The 14,607-nt window shown below is 39.5% G+C and overlaps 1 protein-coding gene across 2 annotated transcripts in view; it reads left to right on the top strand.

Moving 5' to 3' along the window:
• The window catches only part of PRKCA (protein kinase C alpha), a gene marked incomplete at both ends in the record, with an annotated part of 139,982 nt that overhangs the window by 73,165 nt on the left and 52,210 nt on the right, over positions 1-14,607 (top strand). The gene's annotated exons all lie outside the window — the stretch shown is intronic.

The raw sequence follows: 14,607 nt of genomic DNA, 5'->3' as shown, positions 1-14,607 counted from the left end.
GGGGCTTCTGCTATAAACTGCAGGGTGGAAGTTGGAGCTTTATGCCAAGCACAGTGTCTTTTAATCCAACGGGGACCTGAGGTTATGTCATTTTTACCTACTGTTTGTTTTGGGAAAGAAGCTTTTTCTGGGAATCAGCACAACATGTCCTAGAGGAGTAGGAGTGCACAAATATATGTCTCACTGAATACACGGTATATTCACTTTATGTATTTCGCTCTGTGCTTCAGGGGGGTAATAATTTTACAGGACGTGGATTGCTTATTCTCTGTACTGTGAAATCAGAGCTTTGCATGAGTTACTGGCTCAGTAGGTAGCCTGCTTTCTAAACTCTTCCCAATTTAGGCTATCAAATAAATACATTAGATTGGGTCCTGACATTGTTTGAAAAAGAAAACCCAGTCCTGCAATGTTTCACATTTTAGGAGACACAAGAACGTATCTGTATTGATAGCGCATGTTGGGTCTGAAACCTATTATTCATTGGCACCCTGAAAAAGAAAGTATAAATGTTCAGGCCAGCAAGAAGGTTGGGCTGCATCTAGAGCAGAAATGAGACGTGGTACATATATTGACAGAGTAGCTGGTAGTAAAGGAAAAATGATAGGCTAAATGATTGGATAAAGTCACTCATGCGGTTTTAAATCCATACTTGACTAGTCTGTCACCGTCCATAGGCCAGGAGCACAGATGAATGTGAGACATCTGAAACACTGGCCAGAAGATGAAGTGCAAGCAACGTAGCCAGGTCGTATATAATGGGAAAAAGTAAGTGCAGGGCTGTTGGACTTCAAGTTAATATCTCACAATTGGGCATACTGCTTGAATCTTACTGTTGGAGCACTTGAGAATTGCTGCTGTTGCAGTGATTTGTTGGGTGAGACTTCAGTTGTTTGTTCTGTGTTATATAAAAAGCAGTATAATACAAAAAGTAATAATGAGAGAAGAGAAAATCTAGTATCTGTATTTAGTCTATGAAATCAGTAGCTCAATGGGCTTAGTTGCACAGGTCAATGTCATACTTGATCAAACTTGTGATTCTTTCTCTTCTCTTTCTCTTAGTTGTAGGTATTTAGTAGTTTGCTGATGGACAGGACTGCCAATTGCATATCATAAAATCTCTGGACAGTAGTTCAGTGCCTTTCAAATGAAATTTGTAATTTATTAGGAAAACAAAGTGGGAAACCATTGGTTTTGCATTTATTAAATTTATTTTGGGGGTTCTAGAACAGCAGTTACTTGAAAAACCCTAAACAAACTCCTGGCACTGCTGGTAAAGCTTGTGCTCAGAGAATCAGATGTGGCATGTCAAAAACCAGGTTTATTGCAACCTCTGAAGCTGCCCAGACGACACTAAGAAAGGTTTGCACCATGTCTGGCATTAGCTAATGAGTTAACTGAATTGTGCTGAACTGAGTTGTGCTGCTTTCTGTAGGACAACAGATTTTGGAGCATCACCTGGTCGACAGGCTCAAAATTTACTCAATCTCAAAAAAACCTATTTAGCAAAATATTATTGCTCTGATAATAAAAATCACTAAATACTTGAATATAACTTTACAAATAGATCATCTAATACAGGGATGAGAAGGGTCTGGTTGTTTTGGGTGCTGCTACATTGTAAGGAAGAACACGAATGCAGCATAGAGCTGTGTTTCTGCTCTGGGTGCTTAAATTTGTATGAAGCTGTGCTAAAAGCTTTCCTTTTAGCGCTGTGCTGCTCCTGCAGAGCAGCCTCATTTGTTGTGCCTGACATGAGCCATGGAAAAAATACAAATAATACAGCAAGACCTTGCTCTGTCATGCTTAAAGGAGCCGTGGGAGTTGAGCGGAATGAGACTTGATAAATTAATGATGCTAAGCGCTGCAGGAAAATGGAGAAGTGATGAATGTAAGTAGAGAGGTGCCAATCTTTAATACTGTGATTGACGAGCCGGGCACACAGGTAGTGGCAGAAACTCTGGGCAAGGAGTGCGTGAGTTTAAAGCCGTTGGGTGAATTTGGGAGTGACAGTAACAGTGGATAATAGAGACATATATTTTAAGAGACTTTAGGGAGGATCATAGGATTTTGTAAATATTTAACACATTATTATTGCAGGTTTTTATCTTGTAACCATGTTTTATTTTACTTCAAGTCTAATTTGATTTTATTTTTCTAATTGACATATTTCTGGGTTTCAATTCTTTTTTTTTTTTCTTAAATAATGCATTTTTGTGGATTTCTGTGCTGGATTCAGTCAGTCATAATCAGCTCTGGGGTTTTTTGTGGAGTATTTCACCTTGCTCATGGTAACCAGGGGCAAGTTGTTCAATGTTAAGTTGAAGCCTATTGCAGTGCTGCATGTTGATGGGGGGAGAGTGTTAAGGCATAGCTTCATCATTGCCCATTGCAACACACTGTTACGAGGCATCATAGCTGGGCATTGATCTCATAAAAGGGCAGTGTAAAGTGTTCTAACTAAAATATAAGTAGCATTAGCACTCAGTTAGGATCTTGTCTTAACGTCAATGTCTAGAATATGGGGAAGAAGTTAAGATGTTTATTTTGTCCGAAAAAGTGCAATATATTTTTGTGCTATGTGCTTTTTATTTGCACAACTGCTCCATGAATTCGATGGAAGTGCTGTAAATCAGATTAGGATTTTAGGAGCCATATGAGCCTTTTTCCTATATCTTCATACATTCTGTCCCCTCCACTTGATGAAGTTTACAGATTTCCTGCAGATAAAGCACTTAGTGTAAATCTGAATTGCTTTCTATCAAAATCAAAGGCCCAATGAAGAGCAGAGTACAAAAGATGGTTTTTCCATCTTTTTTCCATCTGAAATCCTCAGTGTAAAGTGTAGCAGAGGCATTTGTTTTCGTATTAAGGAACTTCATGCTAATTGCATTATATTGCCATCTAATAACTTAGCTTATGGACATTGTAAAAGCATTATCTGAAACCATTTGTTTTCTTTTAAATGCGAAAGTTCATCTGGAGGACATCAGTTATTGTCGTCTTGGCTTTGTTGCATTTCATGGTGAGGAGAGGTTTTCTGTGATTTCTTAAGGAGCTGTAATGTAATTTCTGGCTGCCAATTTATAAATATCTGGTTTGCAATTAAGTTGTTCCACGTTTTGCACTTGGGGTAGTCCATTATGGAAGGATTTTTCTTCCTAAATTTCATGTTTTGTTTTATCTCCAAGTAAAAAAACACCTTGAATTTTCTTCAGCTTCTTCTTGATCGGCTACAAATGCCTAAATCATTGCCAAGATGAACTCAACAGAGGAAAGACGTGCATCTCACTGACAACATTAATTTTAGTGTGATTCTACAGGCCCATCACTTGACCAGTGCCGGCAAAACTGGGTTTCAGAGATATATTTTTCCTTCCTTTCTTTGCACCTCGTGTCAGCCCTCAGCATGTTTATCATATCACATCTTTCAGCAGGATTAATATTGTGCAATTCCATTTGTTCCTGGGATTAATTTTTATGATGGCTTTTGTTGCAGCCTTACAAAGGCTTAGCTACCAGCCTGTGTTAGTAAAAGCCTATGTTAATATGTGTACTGGGATTACAGAGGAAGACTAGTTTCTTTTCTTTATGAACATTACATTACTTGCCGATGAGGAAAAATGCACTAATTCTGCTGCCATGCAAGCAGTTTTCATAGATGCCTGTTTCGTAATCCCTGACTAAACATAGCACTGTGATACCTTTTGCGAATACAACTGGAGATCTTTCCAATTGTTCCATTTCCCCCCTAGCAGTCTCAGTCTGCAAAGCTCCTGGCTAAAGACTGTGGCTAAGTGGTACATGATGCAGCGAGCAGACAAGGATCCAGCCTGACTTGCCTCATGGTGGCACATTAATTACAGTGTAATCATTGCAGGGAGAGCCAGTACGTGATTTTGACTGCATTTTGTAAAACCAGGATAGAGCCAAAATGGTACAAATTTTATTCCTTTGTTAAGAGAATGAGCAAAACCCTATTTATTTCTTTTTTGCTCTTTCTTTTTTGTCTGTTATTCTCAGATACACATTTTCTGTATAAAATGGAGCTAGTATTACTCAAGAGGATGAACCTGCCTAGCAACATGTAGGATACCGTTAATTTATACTGTCTGGGAGCTTTCATGCCAAAGGAAGGAGGGAAGAGGAATGTATGCAGAAGAGACCTGTAAACTCAAGAACTCTTACAATCAGTGCCCTAGAGTAGGCTTGTTTGAAAGTTTGGCCTTGGTTTGTTAGTTTATTTACCAGTTACAAGGAGGACATAATATTTACAGGCGTTCCCATTGTCTATTACAGGTATTGACAGCAATGCTTTCTATGGCTATGAAATCTTCATAGTCGGAGGCTTTACTAAGGAATGTTCTTGCCCACAAGTGATTCTGGAGAAATAAAAAGTAGGAGTCTGAATTCATCTTCCCTTCGTTGGAAGTGCTCTGCCAGCAGAACACTTCTGTGCAGGCTTTCTTCCAAATGAAGAGCCTTCAGTGTAATCTGGGAAGCTCCTTTGCCATCAACAGCCTTGGGAAAAAAACTCATTAAAGAAGGAGAAGGAAAACTGCTTGTTACTGAAACTTGTGTGCATGGAATGGTCTCAGGGTGGGCATTCTCAAAATACCTAGCAAGGAGATGGTGTTGCAATAGTACTGAAGGGTTTAGTCAGGGCTTTCTGTGTTTTTTCCTTGATTTGAACAGTGCAGAGTTAATTGGCAGATATTAAATATTTATGGATTTTATTATTATCCATTGCTAAGTGTTGTAAGGACTTTTCCTGATGCTGCAAAGCAGCTGAGACTCATTCAGCCTTAGGACAAAGCGGAGGTGGCAGCCGTGAGGAAATTCTCCTTTCAGGGCTTCGAGCACTGGAGCTCACCCTTCTCCTGCGATTCCCACAGTCCTTACTGCGTTCAGATTCTTTGATTAGGAAACCTCAAAAGGCTCAAATTCTCCCCAAGGGACAGAGAATTTATGTCAGTTCTTATTTTTAACCTAAGCGTGCTCTCAGCTGTGGTCACAATGAAGCACCCTTCTCTCCAAGTAGTTCTCATTTTAAATCACAAATAGCACTGCCAAATGTTGGAGGATCAGGAGGCAGTGCTAAAAGCCTGGCATTCTTTCAGGGGTTTATTGTGTGCCACTAACTTTCTCTTTGAGTTTCACTATTGTTTTCTGAATTTTTGATCAGCTAATGAATTACAACCATGGAAAAGTGGTATGGATCAGACAGCTTGGCTGTGATCTCTGCCGTTGTAAGGTCAGGATTTGAGCACAAAAGCTATTGTCAGAGCATTTTGCACATTCAGTCTTAGCTGCCTATTTATAGGGGTTTTTCCTTTGCTTGGAGGAGTAGGATTGGTAACTTTTCCAAAAGAGAAGATACTTCACTATAGAAAAGATACCAAATACCCTATAAATACTGAGTCCAGTGTCTCTATATTCCTCGGTCTGCAAAATTTAATGTGTCTGAATTACTTTATAGTTATTATAGAAAGTTATTACTTTATGGAAGGGTTATATAGGCATATGGAAAAACATCTGTTCAAGGCATAAATTGTGTTTCAGGGGTTATGTGTAAATGTAAAAGACCATTCAATGACTCTGTGAATTAGTATCTACTGTGATATGATCCTGGCTGTGATTTCTTGAAGGCAGCGTTCTTCACCTTGAGGTGTAGATTTTGAGATAAACATAATTCAATCAAATCCTTCAGTTGTTAATAGAATTTATACCTACAGCCATTCATGGAATTTTTGTCTCTGGAGAACAAAACCCTGCCCATGTTTTGCAATGACAGCCTGGTTTATAGGTACGAGCTTCCATACTTCTGGAAAGACAGAGCTGAGATGGAGAACAAAAACGAAAGGGAATGTTTAAATTATGCATCTTTTGCCTTCCTGCCTGCCTTTCTTTTTTTGTGTGTGGTTAACCACTGTATAAAATACCAGGCAAAAATGAATTATTCAGTGAGGAACTTTGAAGACAATTTGCTTGGGTGTTTCAGATTCGTGTCTGTCTCTAATAAAGTTGTCAAATGAGGAGCAGGAGGACACCCCGCAAGTTCTTGCACAAGGGAGCTGCTGAGTGATGAAATTCTGACTGATTCTGAACCCAAAACTTCTCTGACTTTTCAAAAATCACTTTTTCTGGTTTTGTGCACCGTCAGCACAGTTTTGCCATAGAATCATAGAATAGTTAGGTTTGGAAAAGGACCTTAAGATCATCTAGTTCCAACCCGCATTATAGCAAATTAAGCAGATACCCGATTTTGTAATGGGCAGCATAATATATTAATATGTTTGTAGTATGTATGTGATTTTTTTAAATGTAGGTGTTAAGAAAAGGAACAAAAGGTTCTTCTTTGTAACTTACAGAAATGCAAGTATACCATTGGCCTGGCATTTAAGTGAGCTCTTGAGCTGTGGCATAAGGAACTGAATAAAACGATGAGAAATGTACACTTCTTGCACTGTGCCTTTTGTCATGGCTGCAAGGCTTCTTTGCGACTCTGATTTTGTTCCTGTATGTATGTGCCTTTCCACAGCTGTTGAGCTTCATTGTGCTGTCTGGAATGGGTTACCCAAGGAGGTTGTGAATGCTCCATCCCTGGCAGTGTTCAAGGCCAGGTTGGATGAAGCCTTGGGTGACATGGTTTAGTGTGAGGTGTCCCTGCCCATGGCAGGGGGGTTGGAACTAGATGATCTTAAGGTCTTTTCCAACCCTAACTGTTCTATGGTTCTATTCTATGATCTTTCTTGGAGTGATATTCCATAGGTTTATAGATGCACGTAGAATACTGCCCTGGATTGCAGTATTCTGTGTGTGAACTGGTTTTGCGTTGGTGATTTTGGGGTCTGGGATGAGAGGGACACACAGATGTTAGCATTTCAATTAAATCCCTCTTAAACTCTATAGTGAATACAGAAAACTCTTCCAGAGGATGACAGAGAGCATACAAGAGGAATCTTTTACTGTGCCAGTACTTAACCTGAAGGTGAAGATAGAGATGCAGCTCTAGGATGTGTAATAACCCAGGACAGACAAACTTCTCCTTGGATTTCTTTTTCACCATTCAGGAAACACCCTCCTGCCGTTCTTGGTGTCGAACAAATCTGTACCGAAGTTAGTAGGGTTGGCCTTAGATTTTGAAGCATATGTTGATGTATATGGATGTTACATTTTCCGTTTGGTAGCAGTACATCCAGACATACAAATGTCTTTACTTAGAAGTAGACTGAAGCATACAGATGCAGCAGTGGGAGGTGAGAAGGAGGCAAGGTGCCATGTAAATAAGGGTAAGGGTTTGGTGCCACCGTGCAAGGTGTGCATCCATGAATTAGTGGGTTCTTCTGGTAGCATTCACCATTTTAGAGGGGAAAGCAGAGTTCTGCAATGTGAGGAGGAGTGGGAAATGGAAACCAGTTATTATCCGGGGCCTCACATATTGAAGAAGCTTAGAGGCAAGAATAGTAGCTTCCAAGCTGCATTCATCACCTACGCTCCCAGTGCCGCCGCTACTTTACTCTGAGACATTTGCAAATCAACTTATCTTTCTGTGCTCAGATCTGTCACTTAATAGTTGCGAAGACCTTCATTCAAACCACGTTAGCCAGAACTAACTGCGGGCACGTTTGGCTTTCCAAATAAAATCTTGAGTTTGTTTTGGTTTTGCGGTTGTCAGCGCCAAGAAGTTTGGGGTCATGAAGATGCTTCCTTAATTCTTACCATGCTAACAGTGAACTTGACTTACGGCTGCCATAGCTTCTGAAAGGGTTTTTTTTCGTTGCCATTTTTCCCTGTATTCGTGGATAAATATGTACCCTTCTCCTGCTTTTACAGCAAAGCCAGGGCATTTTAGGTGAGATTTGTTTTCAGCTTTCATCTCATTTCATCTTCTTTTTTTAATGAGTGAAGCGATAGTGTAAGCTTCAGCTGAGGGTAATAGGAAAGCAGATTTAATTCTATCATCTTATTATGCACAAATATATTAATGTAAAATAATCATTGTGCAACCTGATGTCATGTAGCGCAGTGGCAACATTACCTAGTGGTGGTAAGTCCCCTATCACGTTCATGATGCACTACACCCAGCCACATTTCAGCTCCATTGGAAGGCACAGAAACTGCGGTGTAACTTTACAATTCAGCATATTGTACCTATCAGGAAATAGCAAAACTCTTTTATACAACAGGAATTTGTTTAAATTACTTCCATTTGATCAATGTTAAACTATATATTGTAAAATGTATTCTAGGTGTAAAGGATACTCTGCATTGTAAAGTGTCTATCTTCCAAATCAATAAATGTCTAAATAATAAAACTAATACTTGAGGGGGTTTTAAGCTGTGCCTCTGTCTTTCTAGTACTCCTTTTGAATCCAGATCGCTGGATCCAGTCTTCATTGAAATGATTCATTCACTGTAACATCATGTTGAGTTGTATCTGAAACAGAATCTTGCTCCATTTTTTCCTAGTCATGAATCAGTTTCCGACAGGATCTTTCCTTTATGCACTTTCTGTAATCACACTGCAGTTTCTTCATTAAAAAACAATGAAGAAAAAATAGCTGGTAAACAGCGAGTCCCTTTGGAACTTAACTGTTCTTACAGTCATGCAGACCTTTCTCCATTTGCCAGCTCGAATCAGTGCTCTTCTATACAAGAACATGAACAAAAGGCAGCAATGAGAATCAGTTGATTCAGTGACCGCCTGTTTTGTTTAGGTAAAACTGATAATTCAGTGTGAATTCCGGGAGGGGGCTGAAAACTCTGCCTTGGAATCATTTGTGAGCTGTGGTCAAGTTGTCCCCTTCAGTAGAAGCATAGAGAAGGAAACTGTTCATTGATAAGTGTCAATATTAAACATGATTTTTTTCTGTCTGTGTACTTTCTTATTTCTCTTCAGAGTAATAAAGAATAAAAGTGGTCTTAGTACCAGCGATGGGAAAACGGATTATTGTTGTTGTTGCTTTTGGCTGGGGTGTCATTTACTGTCATGAAGGACTTTTCTTTTACAGAACTGGAGAATCAGTCTTCATTTTAGAATGCAGTTCCAGCCCTTGAACCCACAGATGAATTGGCTGTGTTTGGAACTTGCTGTTCTGCTGCTGCTTTCCGCTATGCTTGCATGAGTCTGAAGCAGCCCAGCGCTGCGCTCTGTGGTGTCTGTGCAGCAGCTCAGGGCTCTCCTGACCACTGAAATCCACTATGAAAAGAGCCTGTCTCTTCTCCATTGCATCCTTGTACAGTCTTAGAGACTAGTTTACATACATTTCATTACCTGTATTTTTGCTTAGTCTTTGTTTTCTTATCTCACCACTTCTTTTGTTACTGTAGAGTTGAATGCAGCTCTGTGGCATTCTCTTAACTCTTAACAGCTACTGATATGTTAAGATGTGCCTGTGGTTTCCCATCCTGCAGATGCTGGTGGGGTGAATGCTTTCTCTGAGTTGTTCCTCAGAGTCACTCCAGACAGTCAAACTCCAAATCCTGCCTGGAGGGTGGGAATCCTGGAAAGAGTCAGTCTATAACTTCTCACCAAGTGATAAAGCCGGGTTGTGTCATTCCTCTCCTTAATTGCAGGAAGGCACTTTTAGCACCTATATGTCAACATGTAGAAGGCTTTTGGAGTGCTTGGCAGGTACATTTGGAGCTCAACGGAGTCTTGGGACGGAGAGGAGTAACCCCATGAGTCACTGCAGAGCGCAGCTCATCAGTAGTTGGCCCTGCTTTAAGCCAGGCATTGGGCTCGCTGGTCTCCAGAGGTCCTGCCAGCCCCAGCCCTTCTGGAGTGTTTTTGATTCCTCAGGCAGTAGAAGTCTTACCTTTTATTGTGCTTTACTAAAAGCAATAAAAGTTCCCTACGCTGGCAGCTGCGGGACAGGAAACATCAAACAAACTTTAAGCATTTGTACATTTTGTAATAAAAAGTGATATGATCTTAGTCATTCCCAAGAGTCTCAGATTCTCTTTGCTTTCCCTTTCCCATGTATGCAGCCTCATTCAGTCAGGGAAGAACAAAGCTGGTGACCAGTTAAACAATGACTTTTTGCTGTTTCTTACTTCTGGGCTTATAGAAGCCATAGTTTAAGCCCTGGAAGTTATTTCCATTAGAAACATCTGGTTCCTGGGGGTTGAAGCTGCTTTCTCAAATGAAGATGCACATTACCAACCAATTTTTGTTATCTCTATAGGAAAATAAATAGCAAAGTGAAGAAAGTTGCTCAGACAGACGGTATCTGCATGGGGTCTTAGATATCGTAGTTACTGTTTGGAAGGTGTTTAGAAAAGCTAAAGTCTGAAGTGGAATCTGAAGACTTTGATAAATGAAATGGAAGTTTGCCTGAGGACAGCGTGGGTTGAACGTGGGGTTTGGCTTCATACAGAGAAAAACATGCTAGGTTCTTAACTGTGTTTTATTAACTTGGTATTCACTTGGAGAAATTAAAGCTGTTCTAAGGAAAATACATGTGGTACAAATTGCAGTGGTTTCATAGATCTGCTAGAGCAGTGCTCCTCACAATCCATGCTTTAAAGACATTTGAAGGGGGACTAAGAAAGATGCAGGATTCAGTGTTTCCATCACAGTAGGAAATTCTAAAGGTGGTTGTGTATTAACGCGAGGCAAACAGACCTGCCAGTCTTCCAGAGCTGTTCTGTTAGTAAAGAGGGATGTTGATCTCATATCTCTTATAACAATTTGTATATGGTTTTTGCATATATTTAAGATGTTGTCTCTCTTTCTGTTTTCAGTAGAAATTCAAAGTTCGTACCACAATTTATGCCAGAAATTACTTTTTTCTTTCTGCTAAGTGAAGGAATTTGGGATGTTTTCACTTTATTTCTCCTTTACACCTTTTCAACTGGTAAATAAATGTATTTGTAAGCATTTGGTTGGGGATGAAGAACAATCCTGTGGTTCTGTCATGGAGGTAGGAAATGGAAAACTGGATGTATTTGCATTTATTTACACAAGATCATTCTTTGTTGTTGTAAGCCCTGGTGCAACCTTTGGACCTTCCAGGTCATCTGCTGCAGAGCTCCTTGGAGTTATTTTTGTAATGGAAAATAGAATTTTCTGTTTCTCCCAGCATATTTTTACCCTCACACTTCTGCATTTTCTGCTTCTTAATGACCCCCAAAATAGCTCAGAAATGAAAAAAAACCCAAACACCTTTCACTAACTATAGGCAGTTAAATAAGAAAATCAATCTTATATTCTGCCTAATGCCTTGTTAGTGTATGTGTGTTGTATTAATGACTGAAAACAGTCATTATTTCCCCTACCTTTATCATTTGCACGGGCTCTGGCACTGACAGATCAGCTTTGCAATGTTGATTTAAATCCCTTCTGAAAACCCCACCAATTCTGGCTGTGTCACCCAGAAGATGTTGAATTAAAGACAAGATCTGTACAGTTTCAGAGGATTTGGTCTTAGCTACATGGGTCTGGTGACAGTTATTGGTACTGTCAAGTCGCGCACTATTGATGGGACTTTAACAAGTCATAATATGATGCTGCTTTGTATATCAAATCTCCACTGATGCAACCTCACAGAAAGTGGGGTTTTGGATACGTTATACTTCAAAGCAATGTGATGATTTAATGCCTGCAAAATTATAGCCAGTTCAATGTTGCTATCAAGAGGAATAAAATTATAATCAAAAGGGAGCTCTTAGAAGCAATTCAGCAATATAACACTCATAAGCTGTTCTGTAGCGTGTTAAAGCACAGTTTGACGTGTGCTGATGGTTAACCATGCGCTTTCAATTACTGAACACCCCCGTCTTTGAGCCAGAAAAATGATGGAATGATTTCTCACAGGGGGGTGCTTTCTGTTGCTGCTCAATAAAGGAAATGGATTCATTTTAGCTAAACAAAGAAAACAAGCAGGGGTGGTGGCACTGCTGCTGCAGGGGTCAAGATGGAGTTGGATGGCAGGGCACGAAGTGACAAACGTGTGGGTCTGGTGAGATGCCTCTGTGTTCTTCTGCTTCCCTCTGCCGGAGTGCGGCAGGATTCCTGCCCATCGCCTGGCCAGGCTCTGGAGCTAATCTGAACCTCTTTTAATAGGTGCAGAGCTGATTAACTGGGCCAGTCACTTCTGCAAACACACTTATTTATGTTTTAAAGCTTTCTGCTCCATTTTCAGTGTTCTTTCTATAGGTCCACATAGCACAAGTCTGTGCAACACAGATCTGGTCCATGCGATTCTGTGGCCGCTTCTTTCTACATGAGCATGTCTCAGCTTTGAGACTAATGACTAATATTTTGATTTTTCCAGAGCTGATGGGGTTTAGAAGACTATTTACTATTCATCTTTATAGGGGTGCTGCACCCATGCATGTCATTACAGGCTTTGAAAACTCTGTTGTACTGCAGGCGAATTGCAGAGCACTGTCTAGATTTCTGCCGATTTAAAGGGTTTTCAAAGGCAAATATTTAAATGTCTATGATACTGATTTGCTCCTTTCCCATTTAATGTTATATTGCCTTCAGTTGTACGCACAAAAATGGGGGGTTGTCTTAATAATAGCAAAGAATTCACATTTTAGGATGAAAATAGCATGCATTTAAGTAGAACATATCATTCATCACTTAACAAGTGCTTCCCCATTGCTTTCCCATTGCCACTTCTCCCTTCATGATTTTGATGGATTTTGGAAACAGAAGTGGGTTTTCCCTTTAGAGTTTCACAATTAATCTATGCCAAGTTTAGTGCAAAGTTCAGTTCTCTTGCAAATAGCAGCCACTATTTGGCAGTTCATCTGTCATATCCTGGCTTGGCTCCCTGTGTTTACTATGAAATGTGACTGCCAGTAATGCTGAGGGAACTATTGAAAGTTTACATTGATTAAAAGGGGATATATGAAGAAAATTTACAAGAGATTACCTCTAACCTAGGAGTTTACCTCTAGCTGAAAAATACTAACGTCAAAGCTATTTCCTCAATAATCTGTGTAAGTCACTTATTGCGTATTTAACACTGGAAAGTATTAAAACTGCATTAACAGCTAATAACTTAATTGCTGTTAATAATACAGGTAATTAGTACTGGCAATGTAGTAATTATTAGTAATATAGTTACTTAAAGTGTAACCTATAGGTTCAGGGGTAGGTCTGAGTGTGTGAATAGCCCGTGTTAATATAGGGAGTAAGGTGAAAAGGTTTTAACATCTCTGATGGATGTATACCGATCTTTCTCTGTATGTTCTCAGACTTGCTTGCAAAATAACAATAGTTGGTGTGCTTCAATTTACCAAAAGCAAAGAAATGCATAGAATTGAAGCAGAAAATAGGATTTATTTCTTCACGTGCCTGCTTTTACTTCATTGCTTTAGAATAATGTTCTTCCTGGTGTTTTGTGGTTACATAGAGCTAAGTGCAGGAGTACATGGGCCGTTGCTCGCTGTTTTGTAGTGAGTGCAGTAGAGCTGTCCTTACATGTCACAACATTTTTAAGCCACAGACACACCCCTGCTTAACTTAATTACCATGTATATTCCATTGATTGAAATGGAATTATCTGGGAGTGCTTGATACAATTTCAGTATAATATACAGGTTCCATGTATTTAGTAGACATTCATTATAATAATTTCCCCTCTATGTTCTTTCCCCTCTATGTCATTACTTTATACTTATAAATACCGCTTATGTCAGATGTTAAACACAACTTTCAAAATCTGTTTATTCAGTATCACTCTTAGAAGCCGGGGTTTGTCCTTCTCAGCAGCAGATGTGCTCACCAAATACTGGTTAAGTGTCTGTATTTATAAGGCAACAAGTCCCCTTATGTCTTCTAAATAAAACAATATAAGGAAGAATTAACTTTGAAAATGGGTTCTGATTTGTTTAGAAAGCATATAGTTCGAGGCAATCCATCAGATAATCCTTCAGCAAAGCAATATTCCCATGACCTGCACCACAAGACCCATTAGCTGTATCTTTAATAAATAATGAAACAGATGTTCTCCTGAGCATTGAATGTCATTCCATTTAGGTTAACTGTGTTTACAAAATAAATATGGTTGTTATTAGTTTGCATGTCATATCTCAAGCTGCATAACCAACAGTACTAGTGAAATAGTCTTAAATTGAATTCTTAATGTAAAGTCTTTACTTGTTCTCCTCGATACTGTATATCTAATTTCTGACTGTGCAGTGAAAACCAATGGTCATAGATTCATCATAAACCTTAGAATCATTACCAAGAAAATACACACAAAGAATACTTATAGTCTAATGAAGAAAACTTACTGCTCTTCCCAACTTCTGAGTGAGATTGTGCAGTGAGAGCTTGGACTAAAATAGAGTTGGGGCCGGAATCGGTCATACTGGATACCAAAGTGCAGGTGATGTGCCCAGGAGGACAGAGCTGTTGCACCATGTGTTTGTGCACTGAGCATCTCCAAGTGTTGGGAACAGGCTGTGGGAATGTGGTGTATGTGAAATTCTGTGGCTGTGTATATGTGAAATGAGCCTGCCATGGGTGAAAATCTTGAAGATGTGATTTCTTCCTTTTATATAAATGTTTTTAGCTTTCCAAAGGGGACCTCTATTGCTAGAGAAAAAACGGATGTGTTTGGACACGTGGTACATATAAGTGAT

The sequence above is a fragment of the Psittacula echo genome (genome assembly GCF_963264785.1).
Source record: "Psittacula echo genome assembly, chromosome: 14".
In the NCBI taxonomy this organism is placed as follows: Eukaryota; Metazoa; Chordata; class Aves; order Psittaciformes; family Psittacidae; genus Psittacula; species Psittacula echo.
This window is presented reverse-complemented; position numbering and strand designations above follow the sequence as displayed.